This window comes from Anser cygnoides, chromosome 2, assembly GCF_040182565.1.
Source record: "Anser cygnoides isolate HZ-2024a breed goose chromosome 2, Taihu_goose_T2T_genome, whole genome shotgun sequence".
Taxonomy (NCBI): domain Eukaryota; kingdom Metazoa; phylum Chordata; class Aves; order Anseriformes; family Anatidae; genus Anser; species Anser cygnoides.
In genome coordinates, this window is record NC_089874.1 from 111,678,665 (window position 1) to 111,701,592 (window position 22,928).

The 22,928-nt window shown below is 42.5% G+C and overlaps 1 protein-coding gene and 1 long non-coding RNA gene across 10 annotated transcripts in view; one reads left to right on the forward strand and one right to left on the reverse strand.

The window, feature by feature from the left end:
- Positions 1 to 22,928, forward strand: part of DLGAP1 (DLG associated protein 1) — a 413,506-nt gene that overhangs the window by 350,879 nt on the left and 39,699 nt on the right. The gene's annotated exons all lie outside the window — the stretch shown is intronic.
- Positions 2,860 to 13,724, reverse strand: LOC125182105 (uncharacterized). The gene is made up of 3 exons (XR_007161114.2): positions 13,139 to 13,724; positions 4,337 to 10,987; positions 2,860 to 3,641 (listed from the first exon to the last, which is right to left on the reverse strand). It is a non-coding gene; the product is annotated as an uncharacterized lncRNA (long non-coding RNA).

Consider the following 22,928-nt stretch of genomic DNA (forward strand, 5'->3'; position numbering starts at 1 on the left):
GAAACAGTATTTATGGTACACACATAACCTAGCAGGGTTTGCTGGTGCTGTGCCTGAGGAAGTAACAATAGCAGGCAAACACCAGAGGGAGTTATTGTTCTACTAGAGATCTGTGAAAGGAACGCCTCGGGATACGGTGCTTTTAAATAGCGTGACTGTTTTCTAACCGAGTGAAAAGGCTCAGATGATACGGCTTTAGAAAAATGCAGATGGTGAAACTATTCATTCTAGTGATGTTTGAAAGAGTTTGCATTCTTCACCTTTGTTCAGTGTTGACTCTAATGTACTGTTGCTTTGTACCAAGGAGTTGCTACACAGCATCCACCTACAGTCTAATAACTTTTCAAGGTACATTTGCAATACAAAGGATTAGCAGGTCGGTGTTCAGAGCCAGATGAGCAGGAAATGAGAAATGACCATTTTCAAATATTTATTAAATAAGTCTTTTCGCTTGGTTCATCCACACTTGCCCTATCCCATACCCCATACCGTACCAGTTTCTACGGTGGTCAGGTCAACAGACCCTCAGAGTCCCGGTCCCAAGGAGTGCTGCATGCTGGAACAGGACCAGGATGCAACCATCTCCCCAGGTGTCCCGGTTTTCTGTGAAAGCAAATCTGGGTACATAGGTTGGAAAGAAACAGGTCTCAATCTCACAGCTAGATCTGAAACAGCTGAGGTATACCACTGTTCTGCTTCTGCAACTTTGTCCCATGACTGCAAAGGATCCTTACTTCAGTGCACCACATGCTCTTGACCCAAAAGGCACAGTGCCAATACATAACCGCTCTGTGAGCCTCCAAGTGTTTGTCAGCTTGCCCTGTGCTTCACCTGTAGCACACCATGGCTGTGCCTCTGCCCTTTCAGCAGCTAGACCTGTATTTTGACTCTGTGCCTGCCGAAAGCCAGAAACCCACAAAGCCTTAGCTGGCCCATGCCAGAAAAAGTCAGTCTCCTGTGCTCGTCATATAGAGGCTCTTGCAACCCCTCAGTTTTCAGTAACTGATTGAAAGAAAATACACAGACAGCCCCAAGGTGAAGCTGTGCCAGTATTTTTTAGAAAAACATTTCAGTGAACAAACTGACTCGACTCCATTATACTTTGCATAATGCTGGGGCAGATGGAAAGCTTCTGCAGTTTGCAGCTGAAATTCCAGGACAATGAACTAAAACTGAGACTCACTTGCTGCTTTTTCCCCACATGTAATTAATGCTTCTGCACTGACTGCTCTTAGTTTCTATTATTTACATGATGCTTAACTTTCCACGGCCACTACACTGTTTCACCTGTATATTATGAAGCAAAGAGCATATCATTACTCTATCCAGCTGTCTTTTCAGCAGAAAAGACTTCAAAGTTCTGTTCTGAAAAGGGTATGCTGTAAAAATCACCTTTGATAAGATATTTACTTATTTACTTCATTTAAAAATACCAGAGTAAATCCAGGCAGAGCCCGATGTTAAATTGTATACCCCTGGCTCTTACTGTGCTGCCACCCTTAAGGATTCTGCAACAAAGCCTTTTTTTTTTTTAACAGTTTTATTGCAGGTGTGTAGGTGTGTAAGCTGTAACAAAGACCAGCCTATTCCTTTTTCAGGTGCGTCAGCTTTCCAGAGCTTACCGTCATAAAAAGAGGATCTTGGCATTGTTATAATGGTGAACAGAGAAGATGCCTAATACATTCAGGTTGTTGACACTGTAGAGATCTTTTTAAATGATCCAGGTGTTATTAGAGGTTGGGGTTTAATTTTTGATTCATTAAAGCAGAAGCATACGCAAATTACTAGGCAGTCAATCTTTTTCTTTCAATAAGTAAAAAGAACCCTGAGAGAAATAGAAACAAATTCTCATCTTAATTATACCAACATAAATGTAAAGAAGGAGAAATGTATTTAGGTAATTGATGATGTGCATAGGTGCCTGGTAAAATTCACAGAAACCCCTATACAGACCAGATGTTTAAGCAGGTTTTTTATGTAAAGGTATTTAAATGTCAGTATTGCTGTGAATTCAGGCCTGATTCCCTAGCTAGAAGGTAATACATTGCTCCTAATTTTGAAGGTATAAATCAGTGTACAGATTTCAAAGTATACACACTATATGAAGAGAAGTAAGAGTTACATATAAAGGCCAAGTTCACCTTAGAAAAATAAATTTTCCTCGGTTGTTTTCATAGCCAGTGAAAATACAGGCACCTACAGTTAGGCTGTAGTGACAGCACGCTGTCTTCAGATGCAGTACTGTCATACAGTGTCTGTGTCCCTATTTCACAGCTTATTGCTCCCTCCAGCTCTGCTGATACAGCTGTTTCCTGGAGCTGTGCTGTGAATCTGGCTTTAAAAAAAATAGCAAAGGGAAAGGTAAAAAAGCCTGAATTTTAAAGCAGCGAAGTGAGTCATGTACCTGATCTGGTTGGCAGAACCGTCCAACAGCTGGGCTTTGGTACAAGTGGGGATGTAGCAATGCAGAAGTTGCAAGAAGTAGCACGAGTACCTGCATTAGAGAACCACCATGGAAAACAGCTACCATCAAACCTTGGCCTTAGTAAGTGCTCTGAAAGGAGCTGAAAGGAGCCTCTGTGAACCTTCCCTTCATTGAGGACATTTTCACCGAAGACATTTAAACTTTTCCATGTGACATTTCCATGTGAGGCTAAAACATTTCTGTGTGACTTGCCCACAGCTCCCAAATGGTGCAGGTGTTTCTTCTGCGACAGACTTGTGGCAGTGTGATGAAGGGAAATGATATTTTTTTTGTAAAGTAGCTTTTATGATGAATCTTGCTGGCTGGCCAGGAGAAAGTTGGCTTGGTGGGGAGCACAGAGAACCAGCACAAGAGCTCAAGGGTTTAACCACTGTCCTTCGCTGAGTACTGATACCCCAAAGAAGCTGAAAATAATATGTTGTTGTGACTTAAAACACAGAAACATGGTGAATATCCCTTAAGACCAAAGCTCAATAGCAAACGGGAGCTTGGGCACTGATCTGTTGTGCTGTATCTATTGGTGCATGACAGAAAGAACAGAAACTCACATGGGTACATGAAAAAAAAGCTAGATATAGCACAGAAAACCTCAGGGCATGACACTGGGGTGTGAGGGGGGAGATATGGAGTGACTATTTTTGGTTAAAGTATGTGCTGACAACAGCTTAGATTTGTAAGATAGAAATCTTTCTCCTACTCTTCCAGGCTTGAAGGAAGTCAGACTCCTTTTATTCTTTGTTAAAAAAAGATACAGAGATTGATGCTTACTCCATCCCTACCGTCCTTTCCCAGCAATAACAACCATCTAACCCAAAACTGACTGGCATCTCAAGTCAAAAAGGAATAGCAGTACAATGTTTCTGGATGAGGCAGACACAAAGGAAGGTCAAATGCTTTTGAATGTTAAATTTATTAATCAGATAAACATACCTGTGGAAATGACAAGGCATCTAAATTGTTTGAGCAATAGTATTTGTGTAAAACCAGGGCGCACTGCAAAAAGTGCATTCAAAAGAAATCATTGTGATGTTACCTTAAAGCTAAGAAGGTTTTGCCAGGCAACGTGTACAGACAGCAGACAAGGCATTCATAATGTGAAGAATCATTTCTCACTCGGATCTTTCAGGATCTGTGTCTGTGAAAATAAATCCCACACCTGAGGGATAAGAACAAGGATAAAAAGGTCAGATTGCCCTTGGGAAAATATGGCTTGAAATGCTCTTATAGATCTTCTTCTTTAGTAACACATTTTTAGAAACCCTTGTTTTCGAATGCCTACGTTGAACAGCGCCTGCCCTTTGTGTCTCTTTCAGAAGGCCTTATCCCCTACAGTAAAATGAACTTCAGTCACAGCAGCATGTGCCTGCAAATGTCAGACTGCAAAAGAGAAGCCCTGGACAACAGTCCCAGTGGCAACATGGGGACTGATTTCCAGGTGTGAAACTCTTGAACCACATTTGTCTCTACAGCCAGCTTTTCCATTTCCTTCATTTCTGTCTTATGTCTTTACATCAAGATATTGGGACACTTCATTTGATGTTTGTGGTCTTTAGAAACTGTAGCTTTTCCAAAAGTATATACCTCATCAATATGAAATACAGTGTCTCCTACACCACATTTACCCTAACTCAGCCATTTACAAGGTAGTGTGACATCTTATTCCAAAGAATTTACATGTCAATTAGAAACTCAGCACTCCTTTATGTCCCCTGACTAATTTATTCCTCTAATTTTAATAAAGGATGTTTGGGTGGAAAGTTTACCTGACTGGAGCCTGACTTAGAGCCTGGTGTAATTTTATCACTGCTGGCCTGTCAGCCTTAGTCACTGAAGCATTTAATCAATACCTACCAATGCTGAGCTGTGAGGATGCTGTCATTCCTGTTACTAGACTCCTTAGTTTCTTTTTTTTTTTTTTTCAGCAGAATTTGCATCAGAAAAGTTACATAGGTGTCAACCCAGGATTTGTGCAAGGCTGCTAACTGAAAGCATGTCCAGGTTAGCTGAGAGCATCCCCAGAGGTGGTTCTGCTTTGTCTCTGCTGTATCCTGTCTGATCTGTCACTCACTGGAACACAGATCCATGCTGGGTCATTTTGGGGACTCAAAATATGTGTAGCCTTGTTTGCCAAATTGGAGAAGCCAAGGTCTAAGCAGTCCTTCTTGAATACAGTCTTACTTCCACTCTCTGGGATCATGCAGGAGTTTTATTTCTCATCAGCTCCGGTGTGGGCTAGAGGAAAGAAAAAATACAAGCAGAATGCACTTCTGAAAATAAGTTTGAGGGATCTTTTCATGGTAAGGTGGTGGGACAGTGGATTAACGATCTCCGTTTCACTCTGTTTTCCTTCATCCCTACAATGACACACAAAACACCCACACTCAAGAACACTGCGTGATTCTTATTAAAGTCTGTCCTCAGCCAAGCCTCTACTTGACAGTTCTCATGTTTTGCAGAGGACTATTTCGGGGGGGGCAGCCAGGGCAAAAACAACAGTCTGAAGCTATTTGTATAGACACAGATGTATATTCCTGGGCTAGCATTTCCCTGCTTGACCTCAGGAAGACGTGATGAAACCCAGCGCTAGCAGCTGAGCCAGTGAGGCTCTTTGAACCGATAACCGTGGCATGTTCTGTGATGTGGTTTGCCTGGAAACCTATTTGTTTCTTTTGAAAAGCTAAAATACCAGAATGACATCAGTTGTAGTGTGCGCTGAACAGCCTAGGCTGAGATGGCAGACTGTTTTATTCCTTAAATGATTGCAGATGTTTGGGTGAAGGCTGCAAAACATGAGGCTTTTTGAATGTGTACTTGTGGGGAATGAAACCAGGGACGTATATAAACATGAACATATTTGTTATATACTGCAGCCAGTCAGCTGGTCGCATTTCAGATTGACAGTTACTGAAGATGTGCAAAAATCAGTGGAAACTATGATAGCTACAATACATCTGGTTTAGTGAGTTGGTCTTTTTATTATTTCAGACTATATAGGTTTACCTCCCTTTGTCTGATGCTAGTTGCATACGAGACATACAGAACTGTTAGCAGTCTGAGGAAGAGGCTTAGGAGATACACTGCTGCTGTTTTTTATTACCACCAGATTGCAAAAACATATATCCTGAGCTAGTTTTCCAGCAGGCTACGTCTCAGCTCTATATCCCAGGAGCCCACTATGCTAAGTGAGATCTGGCTGGTACCAATTTAGGAACTTCTTTAAGTATGTGATGCCCTTTAAGTAACTGAGTAATTTGCTAGAGTCATGGGCATGGGAAAAGGATAGGAAGAGTTACTAGCTGAAGAACCTATAGGCATTAAGTCTCCCTCCTGAACTCCAAACTTGGGCTGTTTGGTTTTAATTCCAGAAGGAAGGTCCTTATACCCTCTGCTGTTGCCTTATCAACAATAGAAGTGAGATGGGCTGTTGGAGGCTGTGGCCACCTTCTTCCCACCCATAGGAGAGTCCAAGTCGTGTGCCTTCAGCTTCAAAAGGCCAATCGCAAGCAAAATCTGTCATGGCAAAAAGGGGTTGCTGCTGTATCCTTCCAGTCGTTCTTCAGTGTTATCTCTAGTTATGCTAGTGGTAATTTCCTTTAAATCCAGCTGACATTTCTACAGCTTGTGTGTTTATTACTGATGACAAAGCAGAAATGAAGCTTCAAGTATTTACACAGCAGAAAATCTCATCTTTCAGTTCTCTTAAAAATTCAAGTGTCAACTACTTAAACAAAGCTATCCTTTTTGACAAACTTTTTGCCTTCTTTTTTTTTTTGCAAAGTCCACAGCTAGAAGATGGAAAACATTTATTTCATGATCCATGTAGTTCTTTTCCATTTGACAAACATTTTATTTTACACTGTTTCCACATCTGCAAGTGTCTCCTGCTTACACCTCTGTCTTTGCATCAGTCAATGTCATCAGCAGTAAGGCAAACAATTACAGGTAGGAAAAATGCAATGAGGGAGTCATACAGAGGATATATTGATTTGTGTGCCAAGAAAACTGACATTGAATTGCACATGGCTAGGGAAGGACATTCACTGTTTTTATGAAACACATGCAAAATTATTTAGATGTCTTGATGGTACTATATGGGTTCAAGAGGCAACTGTGCAAATGAGCAAAAGAAAAATCCACTAAAGGCTATCAATTACAAAGGATACTGCATAAGACTAGGGAAGTTGCTAAGCTGGAGGTCGCTGGAGCTGGGTGAGTGGCTGGGAGAGAGAGAACAGTGTTGCCTTGTTCTAGTAGCCAGCAGTCTTCTATTGCCCCTGTCAGAGATGGTGGTAGCGAGGTGGAGCTTGGGCTGCTCTTACAGTGTCGCAGTGAGCAAAACGGCTTCTTAAAATTGATGGTAATTCTTACTGTCAGCACGAGTTTACTCCAGCTATGAGTTCCCTCAATGCATGTTGACCTATTTTCAAGTAATTGCACACAAGTGAGGCAGTGTCTCAAGTGAAAAAAACATCAGGTTTCAGGTGCATTGGTTCAATAAGAACTCTGCAAAAGTGTGTCCTAGAAGGTGAAAATAACTGATAATTTCCGAACTCATCGTTCTTATTCTGTGGTTTGTTCCTTTCTCAATTCACCCAATTTCATTAGTGAGTTTGTGTTTAAAATGTCTTCTCAAATGTAGCAATGTCTGATAGGTTCAGTAAAGCTTAGCAGTGGCAGGGAAAGCACAAAATCCTTGCAGGATCTGTTCATATGAAAAGCAGCAGGCAGCGTCATAGATTGAAACTGGTGCCCCAAGTGGCACCAGGGATTAAGGGCTTCATCCAGAGCAGGCTGAAGTCACCGTGATAATGGCTGGAGAGAGAACCTGACCCAAATATGAAGGCTCCAGCTGAGTTCAGCACAGCTGGACATAGTTAAAACAGCACACCTGGTGAGATGGCTTTTGCATCTCATGGTGTTAAGCTGCGACCTGGGAAACAATTAATATAGAGCCAAAAAGTGCATCTTGCTGGGGATCGGGCTTAAGAGAAGCTGCCACTACCGTGCAAATAATATTGATACAGAGCAGCAAGTACCTGACGGCAAGGTGGAAACATGACTGAGAGAATAGAAGTGCTTGGTTGAATTAACTTCATGGAAACCTCCAGGCTCAAGCCTGTACTCCCAGTGTGTTGCAAAGTGGCGTTCTCAGTATTGATGGTGAGCACCAAAAGAAAGGGGAAGTGACAGTGTAAAAGCTACTGTGTTCCAGAGGTGATAGAGTGATCTTGCAACAATATGTAATGCAGAAATGTTCGAGTCAGAATCATTAGAAATTGAATGTATCATGTTTCTGTGTTTAACGCAGTGAGACCTTCAAATCCTGGCTGAGGCTGGGGAAAGATGTAGGTCTGGATTACGTCCAAGCAGAATTTACCTTCAGTGATGGAGGTGGTCACGTTATGCTGCTGAGGACAAAAGGCCTGCTGGTTCTCAGGGAAACTCTGTATAGTCTGGTCATGCTGGTCAGAGAGCTGAGAAACACAGCTGCCTTCATGTTCCTCTTTCTCGGGCAACACCACAAATGAAACAGGCTGGCCTCCACTGTACTGAAAATAGCTGACAATTGTTTTGAAACAGCTCGTTCCTTAATAAGTGCTGTCTTGTTGGCATCATACAGGTCTGGAAGCCATATTCCTATTTTCATCTGCTGGTCACAACAGTTATAAGAGCATAAGAAAATCTGGGAGAGGGCTTGCTTTGCCAAGGTGCTATGTCGAGATAGCAATGCTACTGTGGAGCCAATGGGTTTAATTCACCAGTACGCAAGGGGGTTTTTTTATGAGGCTTTGCAAGATGTAATCCAGAGGACCTCACGGTTTCTTTTCTTTTTTTTTTTTCCCCCTTCCCTGAACGAGATTATTCCAGACTGAGGACCTCGTAGCATATGTTTTCTGCAGAGCCAGTGATAATAGCAACATTTCAGCGACGTCCCTGTATGAGTTACGTCACTTGTTTTTTTGACTCGGCGATGGGAGAGGAGCGAGCGAGGAAGCCTGCTGTCGCTGCAGGAGAAAGGATACGGGTCCTGGCGGCCAGCCCAGGCCTGCTCAGTAGATCAAAGGCTCTTCTCTTGGCTCCCAGAGCAACCGGAAAAGCAGCTGCCCAGTACCCTTTCAGCATCCCTCCTTCCTTTCCCCCCCCATGCCAGCAAATAACAACTTCTTCTTGCTCCCCACCTCGGCAAGGGGCTCGTTTTGCTCTTTCGGCCCCCTGCCAGGCGAGGTCCTTTTCGGGAGGGTGCTTGGGTTTGCTACCTGCAGGCCCCAGGGTTAGGCCGGCGGGGATGCCGTGCTCCTCTCGCGCTTCTCCTGGAGAGGCTGCGGGCTCGAACCTGGGAGAGCAGGCAGAGCCAAAAGGAACGAGCCGTGGTTAGAAACCACACGCCGTTTTCCAGGCCACTCTGATGGAAGATTTCAATTTGGAAAAGCACTTCCCGTGCCAGAGCAGCATAACAGCCATGCTTTGAACGCCTTCCCACTCACCTCCCAGGAAAATAAATAGCGTGGCTCTTTTTGTGGCGGCTCGGCGGTGGTTTTTCTTCTTTAAAGCCGTGACTGCCTTCCTCCAGAGCTGCTGCCCGTCAGCGCCGCTCGGCACCGTCCTGTTAACCGGTTCCTGCCGGGAGGGCTGTCTGCTCTGACAGGAGGGTCAAAGGAGCATGCCGGGGAGCAGCAGCCCCTGCAAGAAGGACATGAGGTCTGCTCTGACAGCGCGGTTTCTCCCTGTATTACAGGATTAGATGGCTGATGGCAGCCTTTCAAAACAGCCACGCTGCGCTTCGAAGGTGCACGCAGCCCCTGGGCACTAAATTACTGCTAAAAGGGGGCAAGCACCCCACCTTTGGCTGTCCACATCCACATCCCCAGCAGGTTTTCTCCTCCCTGGTGTTGCGAGCTGCTCAGCCCGGTAGTGGTAGGTGGACGAGCCGCCCTGCCTGCGTCTGCTAAGGGTCTCGAAATATTTCTGTAATTGCTTTTGTTAGCACTGCGAGACTCTCCAGCCTGGAATGGCAGCTGCAGCTGGGGACACCAGGGCTCTATTGCTCAATAAGCAGCCCCAGAGCATTGGTTTACTGACTAATGATCTGCCATAATTAAAATTGCTATGGGAGCAATGTTTTAAAAGATTTTTGTTCCCAATGTGAGCTTCTATGGGCTATTAAAGCTGCAAGCCTTTTGGGAGCTCTTTGGGGAGCAGAAGCTCTTCACACTGTGTGTGCACAGTGCTAATAAGGCCTTCATATGGGTTTGTCTGCTACAAATCGTCAGTAATTAATAAAATTCTGTATGGAGGCATCAGAAATGTTTGAAGTATGCAAGGGCAAACTGGCCCAGCGGCTTGCTAGGTCTGTGTCCACAGGCAAGGTGTTCTGTGCCTCAGTTTCCCCTTCAGTAAAAGGAAGAGAATAGATTTAATGCTCCTTATTAACGTCTGTGGATGGGTGCTAGAAACCACTGGAAATGATAGGTATAGAAGCAGAGAAGGAGGAGAGAGACGCTACTTTCCATAGCTTCGTTTATTATACCTGGTGTTATAATGGAACATGATTTCCTAACTCATCTTTCACGTAAATATCCCATATTAGACAGCAGTGGCACAGTAGGGGAAGTTAGAATAAGTAGAAAGAGTGAACTGCAGGATCATTATCACCAGAAATACACATCATTGTTTATTATCTAATGAGGTACAATTAGGACTAATTTTTTTTTTCCATTCTGTTGTTCTCCTCCAAGTGTCTCCTACCCTCATTACTTTACTGTGTGTGTTGTGAAACTCCTCGGGGGTCCCTGTGAGGCACCAGCATCACGGAGAGGCAAGGGACCCCCGTGTGTGCGCAGCCATTTCTCTGTCTGCCTTATCGTTGCTCTCTGCCTCCACTGGCATCGCCCCATTTGCCTTTTCCTTCCTCACTGCGAGTCCGGTTTCATCTGTGCTATGCCTGGAACAAACTATTTTAACAAAATGAATGTAAAAAGGAGGGCTAAACACTCTCTTGTGTTTTGTTTAGCAGAAAACACGTGTTGCATTACCAAACATCGACTCTGTATAACAAGGTCTCTGCAGGAAAACTCAGGTGACAAGGAAACAACTGGATACCCAAACCAAACATGTGCATGCACCAAATGGGATTCAATCCCAGAGCATGAAGGATCTTTATCCCAGGAGATACATGCGGGAGTAAAACCTGATCTTGAGCAGATTTTAGAATTCTGGAAAGTTAATCATTACAAGGACTTTTTAAAGGATTTCAGGGAGTGGGTGAAGAAAGTAATTTGTCTTAAGAAACCAGCTCAGCGCTTTCTTCATCTTTTTACTGTCCCGGTAAATCATTTATTGCAGCAACCTTTTAGAAAACTCCCACACAGAGTATGCTAGGTAGAGTCTCCCAAAAGTAATATTAGTCGGTGTTTATGCCTTCCGGACCTAAAAAGGAGGTTGTAGTATCAGGGTGGTATGGGCCCCTCCCGGGTAGTGTGGGGGTTTGGAAACTTCTCTTTTCTGAAAAAAAAAAAAAAAAAAAACTAGTAAATTGTTCAAGACTCTGGGGCTGTTAATTTCTCATTTAACCTTGCTTTCATGTGTTTTATTTCTGAGATACTTCATACAAAATTCCAAGTATCACAGTGCAAGATCATAAAGTGCCATATTTTTTTTCTATTTCGAATGAGTAAAATGAAAGAGAAGATTATTGTGTTTTTGGTTTTTTTTTTCTGCAAATTGATCTAGTGGACTTTGGTGGCTTAGAGCAGACGTGTGGTCTGAAAGCTTCCGGTTTTAAAATATTAAGGAGAAAAAATAGAGAAAAGGAGGATCTGTGTAAGTTCTTTTTTCCTATCCCATAAGTTCCCAGAAAATCTGAAAGCATCATACATGACTTCTGGAAAGACTCATTTTAAGGTGTTTTCATTAGTTACAAGGTTTTCCCTGCTCTAAAATATCCCCAGCTCAACACTGCCATTTGTGTGCAGCATCAGTCCTGGAATATGATGAGCATCTAAAAATAGTGAGGTGTAAAAATGGAATTTCTTTCTACTTACATTCTAATTTTGGAACTATTTGGATGCAACTGATTTATTACAGGAATATTAACCAAATTCAAGGTCCATAGCTTTGAGAAAGGTATTTTGATAGAATTTGATAAAGTATCAAGATTTGGCAATACTGTGTTACAAATGGAACTATAATAGGAGACCTGGGTAATTTCTATTATTTCTTTCTATGTGGCCATGACCATTTTCTCATCATATATGTTAGCTTGCAATGAAAGAGGATAGTGTAAGAGGCAGAAGGAGTAACTTTGAGTTATCTTTCAACAAGAAAAAAAAAAAGTGAAAAAGTTTTGTGTAAGTGAAAAGGATATGCACAGAGAAACTAGCTATACATGCAAGTGGAATATACTTTTTTTTTTTAATATAACACAAACTGCTAGATTTAAACAAATCTCCGATGTCTAATGTATATAATCAGCCATGCTTTGCTATAAGGTCCGACAGCAGCAAATGGTGATATTAAAGGAGATCGTCATTGTAGTTTATGCAGAACTAAATAAATATTTCAAAATGTATTTGCCAATGTTTGTTAAAGAGTACACCTCAGGTGACAGGTGCAGTTCCCCGCTGGTTTGCACTAAAAGCAGGAATACAGCCTTATTCTGCCATGAATGAAAACATGCATGTCCTGGCTGCCAACCTTACTGCCTGAATAGTGAAGGAGTTCCTGCAGTGTGCAAATGAAGACAATCAAGGAGCCTAGGGATTTACAGCAACTCAAGAGAGGGTGCTTCTGATCTGTTGGTGTCAGGCATTTCTATCACAACCAGTGTTAATGACAGAGTCCTACACATTTCAAGCTTCCTGTTGTCATGATGTCACAGTAAAATTACAAAACAGCTCTTTCCGAATATACATATATATATTATTTTTTTTCTAAAGGAATAACTGATTTTAGCCTGGCTTCCTGGCTTCTCCCTTTGCCTGACAGGCAAAGAGAGGGCAATCAGACATGTCCCCCTGGATAACTTTTTAACCCCTTAACCCACTGCAACCAACTGTAAGAGGGGAAAAGCTCTCAGAGGTGCTTACATTCTGTTGAGACTTGTAAAAATCAGTGGCAAGGTAGGAAAGCGCAACTCAAATGTGCATCTTCCACGGGGAAGAGAGGTGGGATTGGGGGCCTGGAGTGAGGAACTGAAGTAGGATAAAGCAGCAGGGCACTGGGCAAAGGCAAGCTGTTGTCGATGCCAAGAGGAAAGTGCTGAAGTGAGAAAGAAGTAATCCAAGGGAAAACAAGCTTCAGTGGCTCTGTTTCTCACAGAAAAAAATGTTCTCACCATTGCCAGCCTTCAAGCCGGAAGGTTATAATTGTGGCTTCAAAATGAGAAGTTTGTGCTTTTTTCATTCTGACAAGCTCCCACTGCCTACCCACAACATCTGTGGAACAATGACAGTGTTTTAGGCTCTCCCAAACTTACATTATCAGGGCTAACTTTCTGGAAGAGATCATTGAAATCAAATGACAATGGCCTGTGTTAAATGCTGTCTTATGTGTAACTTTACAAATATGAAATTCTATATTCAATATTCCCCCCATATCCATCCATCCTTCGGTTCGTCAGGAAAACGTTAATCTCTAGTCCCAGCCAGCATTTACCTGGTGCGTAGATGTGCTCCGTGCACACTCACCCATCTCCGTTCCCGCTGCGGCTCTGAGGGGACTTCTCCCCCTTTTACCTTCTTGCCTCATGAAGATGGCGTCAGCTATTTGCCAGCGTTAAAACACACATGGTGTCTAGGGGAGGGTCAGGAGTAGGTCTCCTTCCCACAGCCGCCTTGGCTGGGTGTTTCTCCCAGGAGGTAAAACAAAGCTGAAAGCCAGCTGAGCTGCAGTGATGTCTCCAAAAAAAGGAGCAAAAGCAGGAGTTTCCCCAGCTGTGAACGCAGGCAGTACACCCGAGCATCTCCTTTCCAAGGCAGACAAATAATTTTGTTGTGTAGAATAGGCTGCATCTCCTGCTGTCTTTTGAAACCAGCCAAGCCTCATGGTCAACACAAGGACTTCTGCAGTCCCAGGGGAGGCAGCGAGGGGCAAGTGAGGTGGTGGACATTGGTGTGGGACCGCATCCCTCCCAAAAGGGCTTGCACGGAGCAGCTGTTTTGAACAAGCTGCTGTGCAGGAATCTCTGCTGAAAACGGAAGGGGAAAAAAAGAAGTGAACTGGTATCTGGAAATAGCAAGGGTTCATTTACTGGCTGCAGCAGTCAGCTGAGGAGGAAGGTCAGGAGAGGACGGCGCAGTGCTGTTTGCAGACGACATGGGGATAAGGGGGAGAGGGCAGAAGGCACCGAAATCTGTTCATCAGGGAGTGAAGGAAAGTCCTAGAAGCACAAAAAAGAGAAGAAGCTAATGTGCCCTTAAAGGACATTTAATGTGGTATTGCTGACATGTCATCACAGCACCGGCACAGAGCTATTACATGGATCACTGCAGGGACAGGGTTATGGTGCCCTTCTCTAATCTTGCAGGATTTATTTCATATTTAACTTAGCCGTTGAATTCCACCTTGTATAATGTTTAGTTTCAGAATATGTACTACAACGCTCCATTTCTTTAATTCTGACCTGGTGATAGGGACTTTTAATCTCACCTCCACTGTATACTTTTTTGTCTGAAAAGTAACAAAGTCTCTTTGAACAGTATCCTTTGCTCTTTCTTAATATTTTTCACGGAAAGTTCAAAGAGCACTTTTCTGTTCTTAGATACTCAGTTTGTTTTTGCAGGCATTTTGAAGTTAGCAATCTTTCTGCCCTTTACAGAAGTTTCCATTAACAGAGAGCAGAGTCAGGTGTGATGCAAATGCTCAGTCAAACACCATAAACACCGAATATCCCAAGATATTGTTGAAGTGAGCAGTTTATAAAGAGGTGCTAAAATCTGGCCTAGATCTGTAAGAGATGTTGTAGAGCGATGCTGCATAACCAAAAATATCAAATTTTGCATTCTTTGTACATAGGAAAAAAAAAAAAAAAAAAGATGGCTAAATCCACTATTGGTTATAAACACTTTATCCCAAGTTTCTTCTTAATATAGTATCACTGGCACAGTCACAGCCTTCCACAGTCCAAAATATAGCAGAGCCATCCTCATTCCTCCTCACCACAAAAATGTGTTTTCAATAGTAAGCAAAAAGAAAGTAAAAAGGAGCAGTGTCTCAAACATGTTACTTAAGTCTGAAAGCTCATGGAAAAAAAAAAAAAAAAAGACTTTTAAATGATGATTGGTTCTTATTGTTGGGTTTTGGTGGGGTCCAAGGAGGTGCTGAGACAAGATGAGAGCCTAAATTGTAGGTGCTGCAAACACCTGCCTGGAAGCTGGTGGGCCCTAGCCTGCCCAATGTCCTGGGAAGCAGGACTTCCTAGGGATGCTGCTGGAAGGAGTATGCTGGAAGCGTATGTGAGCCGATAGCCCCACTTGTTGAGGACACCTTGCCAGCAGCCATCACCAATTCCCATCCATCACGTCCCCTTTGGTTGCAGTAGGAACAACACCTCAAAAATATCTACACCAAGTTCTGCCTCTTCTTGTATCAGTCCCATGTGCCTGACGTCCCAGCACTGTGCTGGTAGCTGCTAGAAAGACTATGTTATCAGTACAACATAAACCCTGGCTGAGATGTACAAACTATGCTCTTCGAGCATAGAAGTGATCCTGAGCTCTTCATCTATTTGGCAGCGTTGGCTTTAATAACCCCTTGACTTGACTCTGTGTTTATATATTTCTTCCAGAACACTCACTTCTTGGTTTTGAAATGAGCAGTAAGTATATGCTGCTTACTGCTTATTGCTCCTTGACATATATCAAATATCACGGATAAAACGCAGACGAAATGCCTGTGGTGGTTGGGGCAGAATCCATTACACTTGCAGTAGTCCTTGGTATCTTCTGGAACAGAAGGTAGATTGCTTTTTTTATTTTTTTTTATTTCTATTTTTAATATATCAGACCCATGAAAGCAGGGGGTTATTTGCAAACCTATCTGAGCAAATAGCTCAAAAGACAAAAAGTAATTGCTGAATGCTTACCACTGTGGTAGCAAAAAAAAAAAAAAAAGTTCAATTATTAATGGTAAGCGTTCATGTCCACCATTTTTGTAGACTGTTATGCCTTGTGGGTTGGGGAATGTGCTTCATTAGAGATTTCTCTTAAAAAAAAAAATGTAAACCATGTGCACATTCAGTTCAAGGTTTTTACCTCAGAAATAATTATGTCCATAGCTACACACTGCCTGTTAGCTAAATGTCATTCAAGGTCTTCCTTGAAATCTTAGAAGCATAAGTAATACCAGATTAGCTAAGTTACTGAAAAGTATTTTAAGGGTTATTCTGTAAAGCAATTAAGGTTCTGTGACATGGCTCATGGCAGGGAGAGGAGAGACTGAAATCCTAAAGGGATAAAGCTGCCTCCTCTTTCCATCTACTGCAGGAAGGTCTGTGTATTGTTAAGCACGGGGCTTTTGTATGTGAGCAGGAGCCACATGTACACCCAGAAAGAGTGCAAAAATGAGACGTGGTTGGGGAAATTACTTCAAATGGTGCCCACACTTCTGGGATCTCTAAGATTTAGGGTAGGAAGTGCATAAGGTGAGGTTCAAATTCACAGTGAGACATATACACAGTTCATAAAATTCACAAATTCAGAGTGTTATAAAATAAAGAAACTAAAACACAGGAGTATGTGTACAGGTAAATGTATTTGTTACAGGGTTCCTTAAATGTAGCTGCCAGTAAAACAGGATTTCAAACAAAGAATCATATCCTTAGCCAGTCCTGTATTAAATTTAGCAGTTCTCAATTTCATGGACAGGGGCTATATCCCCAGGAATCACTCCAACAAAGGGTTCCCCAAAAAACTGGGAGATGATCCAATTAAAGAAGCCTGGAACAACGATAACTGCTTAAGTATAGAAGTATCTGAGAGCATCAGGGAAAGAGAAACAAAGACTACTAGAGCACAGCGTATGAGAGAGCGAGCTTCATTTTCTCATTTGAGTAAAATGAGGAGAATTATACCTGTCCTTAGGTTTTGTGGTGAGTGGAGGCCAGGTCCCTGGTGTCAGGCTTGAACCTACTTGCTTTCCTTCATTTCTTCTTTTCTGGTACTTCTCTGTTGTTGTGTGCAGACTCCATATTTAAACAAGACAAAACAAAAATTTACATTGATTCTTAAGGAGTCTTTTTAGATGTACATCTCTTATGAAAAAGCAGCTCTGAACTTGAAGGCTCTGTTTGGGGCAGTACCAGCAGAGCATGAAAGACTGCTTTTAATCCCGGCTGAGCCAGGGGAGTGGTGGATGGGAACACAGGGGAGGTTCCAGAGAGCCATTGCCTTGGAAATCCCACCCATGGCAGCTTCATCAGGAGCTACCAGTTCTTGCTAGCTTCCTATAGGTACTGGCAGATCCACAGGGACTCTATTATCATGCCTGGAAGGAGAACTGCATGATGATGCGTCTCCATCCCATCCTCATCACAGGTAGCATCCCAGAGATGGCCTGGGAGAGTGTGTGATTGATTCAGAAGCATCTGAGACTGACTCACCTTTAGGCACAGCTTGGCAAGACTTTCTGCTTAACCCTTGAAGCTTCCAGTCTGACCTTCTGCTTCAGCCAGCATGGCTGTGAGTCGGTGGATTGGTGCAAGCTGGGGGCTCTGAGTGCAACACGATCCCATGCTAGATCAGCCTATGGACAGGGCAACACTTTGTGAGGCTTTGCTGTTGGTAAATTAAATGTTGACTGTGTTAATGTTATCACTCTCCTAGAGCTCGTAGCGTTCTTTGGGCAGGGCGTTTTGCTGAGTGAAAATCTGTATTTGATATATGTGATATTTATCCTCTGTTAGGATACGTGTGTTTTCTGGCATGGGCTGCCTGCAGGCCCACCAGGCCCCTCATTGGCATTAGCACACCTTCATGTGGTAGGTATGCTACTGAACAGGCCGAACACTTTTACTACAATACAATAGCCACGTACCCAAAGCCAGATCTGGATCTATTTCTTCTCTGCTACCTGCATAGCTAGCTCTGTTGGCCTTAGCAGCCTTCACCAGGCGTGGGTCAGACCAGAAGCGAGGCCCCTTGCTCTGTCAGTGAAATGGACGTCAGGAGCAAGGCTGGTGTGCTAAAGCAGACACGTGATTACCAGGAGAAATTACTTGGCAAAAGTTGAAGCACCAGACATGCAGAAATGTTTGCTTTGAAATTCCAGAGACTTGACTGTCCCTTTGGTTTTTCGGAATGCTTTGATTTAGTCATGTGGGGTGGAAGCAGTCTGTAACCTTGCAAGGGCACTGGGAATACTACCCCTTGTGCAGCCACAGGATATGTGAAGCGAATTAACTGTCAGCAAGCTTCGGGGAGACAGCAGATGTATACGTGGTTAAGAGAAGTTTGGCTGTCTTATGAAATTTATTTCCACCACAGGATCAAAAGCAATCATGTGTATGAAATATATAATCCTTGGATGGGTAATGTATAACAGGGCATAGCAATGTAAGTGAGGGAACAGCGAATCCATTGCATGCAAATATCTGAATAGTTTCACTTTTAATTACTTGAAAGCAGAAGAAAAGTAGGCTCCTACGATTTCCGTGAGCGCAAATTATTCATGCCCATAAGGAAATCAAGATTTGGTGCATCTAAAATAACCCATTTTACGATTAATTTTCAGAAGTAAACATTTAAAGCCAACTTTGCTTGCTTTTGGGTGCAACTTACAGGACAACCCTGGCATCAGGCAAAGGAACTGTTGACACAAATCTAGTTGCTGTACTTAAGTGTCTGTCTGATTTGCTCATGCAGCAGTAGTTACAGGTGGCTTGCTTACATTTTTTACCTCTACTTGTGTTACTAACTCAAATGCGAGCATATTTTGTACCTCCCAAAAAATCTCTGAGTCTCGGAAAAACAGCAGTGGAGCTGGATGCTGTTCCCACGTTGCTGGGGGGCTCCTACCCTCTTGCACACCCAGGAACATGTGTAGATTGTTAATGTACACGCTATAAATTGTTAATGGGGCTTGCAAGAGAGGAGAGAGAAAAAAACGCCTAGCTGAAACTTCCCCATAATAACTTCAGTAATTCAGTCCTCTTGTATGGCTTTTATATATTGTTAAATTATATATTAACATATATTAAATGTTTCCATTTATTTTTCACTCTTGATATTTTGTTTCTAGGATGATAAAGAATAAAAATATGGTGAGCACTGATAAGCTTTAAAACTAAACATTAGAAAAGGAAGGGAAACCGAACAATGCTGTAAAAATGGGCTCTTCTTCCAGCTTTGGAGAAATGTTAGAATTTTTTAAATTAGAATTTTTAAAATATGTTTTTTTTTCCACTGAGAAATCACCTGATTCTTTCTGATTTGCTGGTGGGCTGCAAAACCTTGCGAGCCATATCAAGACAGCCCAAAGTCCCCGATGACTGAGCCAAAGAGCACAAGAAGCCTGCCGAGCAGGGGACCAGCGCAAGCCAGGCTACAGGGGAAAGTACCTGTTATCTGAGATCACTCGTTTGATGCATTTTGGGAGATATTCGTGAAGTACAATTTGCTGGATGGAAAAAAGAATAGGTAGACTATAATTGTTTTTGATTTGTTGACTCTAGGCTTCCTAGTGAGGCATCTGCCCATACTTTAGAATTTCCCTTGGTTCTTACTTAGCGTTGCACTTTAAGCACATGTTGAACCCATGGGTGAATATAAAACATGCACTTTTATGAGGTTTTGAAGTGTGGTAGGATGGGAGACAGGAGTTCCCATAAGCTGTTTGCCGGGAGGATTTTAAGTAATGAAAAGGGATTTTTTTTCACTGAAACTGACCAGCTTATTTCTGGTGAGTTGGGTCATCAAGGCTGTCTCTGGGAATACTGTGAGCCCTCTGATGATGCAAACTGCAGGCAGCACAGTCGAACTTACCCACAGCAGAAAGGGAAATCACATTTCATACATAATTCACAATGCACTGCAGTGATTCCATAAGGTCAATATCTGCTGTTAACTTGGAGGAAATCAGAGCAGGAAGAAAGGAGTGTTTGTTCTTGCTGATCTTTGAGAGAGCTGTCTACAAACTGCTGATTTCAATTCCACAGTGCTACACAAACACCAAAGTAAGCCCTTCTGCCCATTTACAAGCACTGTATCAGACGCAGATAAACTTTGTAGCTGGAATAGGATCTCTTTGTCTTCAGGTTTTCGTCTCAGGGCTCAACAAAAATACAGACAAGGCACAAAATACAAACAGGAATGAATTTGTGCAGCAATGAACTGGAACTTTTTAGCATTGGGATTCCTCCTGTCTAATTGGCCATCCAAAATTAGTCATCTGGGCCTGCCGTTTAGCACAGGGAGGGAGGGAGATACTTCCAAGGGGCAGTTCAGCCCCTCCAAATATAGCTGGTTTAAGATGGGTGGGATATGTTATTTGCTCAGAGTGCTTATTTTTTCTAGGCATTTATAACCATTTACACACGTTCTTCCAAATTTATCCTCTTTTTGTTTTCTGGAAATGTTTTCTAAGTGGATTGTGAGCACTTTTTGTGTTGGTCTCAGATTTCCCTTAGCAGCAAGGACCTCAAATTAGCCGGGTTGATAACCCCAACCAGCATGCAGGAGTCATGTAGCTGTACCACAACGGGTCATGAATACCATGCTGGAAAATTTCAGGCGTTTTGTGCATACACAATGCAGTGAGTAGGCACTTACAGAGAGGCTTTATCCATCTGGATAAAGAGTGCAAAACTTACTCCATTGCTACATGAAGCTAAAGAGCACATGTACATGATGCCAATAATAGCACGATGCATTGAACTCCCAGACAGAAATATGGTGTCCCAAGAGTCTTTAAGGAAGGAGGAACTTAACTACAATCATGCGAGGTTGCAGGATGCTGTGAGAATGGGGAGTGCATCCGAAAGGCTGGGATGTGAAGCAGAGCTGTAGAGGGGGCAGAAAGTTTGGAGAAAAGCCATGGAAAAAAATGTAATGAATGTTTGTACTACAGAGAGAGACGTGGGCATCCAGAGGTGAAGGGCTTCTTTTTCATACAGGCAGCATGTTTTTGCTTGTCTAGATATTTGTTTGAATGGAAAACCATTCAGGAAAAATCCGTACAAAGTCAGGAGAAAGACGTGTGTGAGTGAGAGCAGGGAGAAGCATTTCTGTGAGCAGTGCTCACGTGGCCACATGTGGTCTAACAAAAGCTGAAAAGGCTGCAACTCTCTCTCTGGATGCAATTTGCAAACCATCATTAATTAGATAATGCTGTCCCCTTTTTTTCAACTAGTTTAAGCTGTAATAGAGTGTAATCCATTCAATAATAAATATCCTTATGTTTCCCTGAATGTTCTTTTACTACATAATGATGCGTGTCAAGAAGAAATCTGTGGTTCTCCTTGAACATCTCCAAAGTTGTTTAGATTTGCCTTTTTAACAAGCTTTTAATGTAATAACTACAGAGTAGTATCATAAGGCAATGTTTCCCAAACTGTATGAGCTGCCAGGCCCTGTAGGTGGTTTGCAGATGGTCTGGAGACCATATTAAAATAATAAAGTCATAAACTGGAGAGTTAAAACATGGGTGATAAGAGTGCCGAGTAGGCCACAAATGAGTGGTAGGACTTTCATCTACAAACATGAGGCCTCTTGCAGACAGGACAACCTATGAGTTTTCTCTGACTTCTCTGGCGTTCTGCATGGGTCAGCCTTTGCACCCACCAGAAAAAAAAAATAAGATGGAAACACCTGGGAAGGCAACATGTGGGGGTGTCTGCTTTATGCCACTGTGTAGGGAAGGATTTGAATGTATTTGAGCAAAACCAGCTTTCCACCAGCACTGCGTGAGTGGTGTCCATCAGGGTGCATCCAACCTGCATTGCCACTTGCAGTACATCAGTTTCCACTTTAAAAAGCCAAATATGTTCGATATTATCTGTATCCTTAAATGTACAGCAAGGTGTGTTCACCTGGGTCCAATGTCTGCCCTGCCTCCAGTTCTGGCCGCACAAAAGAGCTGTGAAACCCATTAAGGGGGAGCTAAGGATGCTCTGCATTACTGGGACAAGTGTCACTGGAACAATGGTGATGTAGCTCTGAACATTTCTGAACGTTCACAGTTAAATTTTCATACTGTGCATAGCCTGCAAATGACAAATATCTTCAAATGCTGGTTCTGATTTCAAATTCAAAGCTGTTATGTTTTCCTGAATTCCAAAGGGAAATATTTACGCTGTGCAAATTACCTTTTTAACCTCTAAATGCCTAATATAATATTTATAATCTTTATATTCTATTCAATAGCATATCAAAAATGACATGGATGGGTGTGCTTCTCCTCTCCAAGGTTGTGCACTAAAACGAACACAAAATGGCTACTTTTCATTACGCTTCTTAGTGACTAATGCATTCAGTCTACAGCAGAAAACAGGTCTGTATCTGCATTCTGCTAACAACAGCTCCCTTCTGAGCAGCCAGATAAAACCCCAGACCTGCATACCTTCAAATTCTGGGACAGAAAAACTAGGGGTTTGGTTTTATTTTCTAAGAGAAGCTAACCTGCATAGAATTGCTGTTCTTTTTAGCCTATATTAGACACAGATGATTAGTCTGAAAGGTAAAGAAAATTCTCTTCAAGTAAATGAATCTATTCATACTTAGATGAGCTATTCTTCTGCATTGGCAACCTGTGGAAATGGTAATCTAATCATGCCACAGGACTAGTATCCAATATGCTGAAAGCTTGTAATTCACAGCTCAAGGGGGATGTGGAAGATAGTTGAGAATGCAGTAATTATAGGGTTGGTGCTAGAATGAGCAGTGAAATAATGTGTATTATTTTGTTCATAAGCAGGATTTTTTTTTTTTTAGCCTATAGCAAGCCGGTTTGTGAGAGCAACCGAGCTGCAGGTTTTTTGTCTTTGACACAAAGCCGTAGGACATCTGGTGCTATTAACTATAATTCCCTCTGCATCCCAGTAACACCTTTACAAAAATATATGCACACACATGTGCATTTTACCTTAAAGCTGACGAAAACTTTCTCCATTTCAATCATGAAAAAAAGATTTCTGAATATCTCCTCCTATGTCAGGCTGTGAAGTAAAGAGCTAGGAAGTAAAGCTCCCTTTGAGGGATCTCAGTTATATTCAAACCAGTTAATGCCGGGCACACCAACCTCTTACCTTCAACCTGTGGTGTCAAAATAAGCTAGCTTAAGCTAGGATGAGCTGGACAGCTTTACCCTCAGCTAAAAGAGCCGATAGCACTGGCCGAGTCATTGAAGCTCTTCCACTCTCTTCCTATAGCATCTCATTTTTGAGGTTTTTAGCCCTTATTTTACTGCAAGTCTTATGGTTTGTTTGTGTTTTGTTTTTCATCTAGTCTAGGGG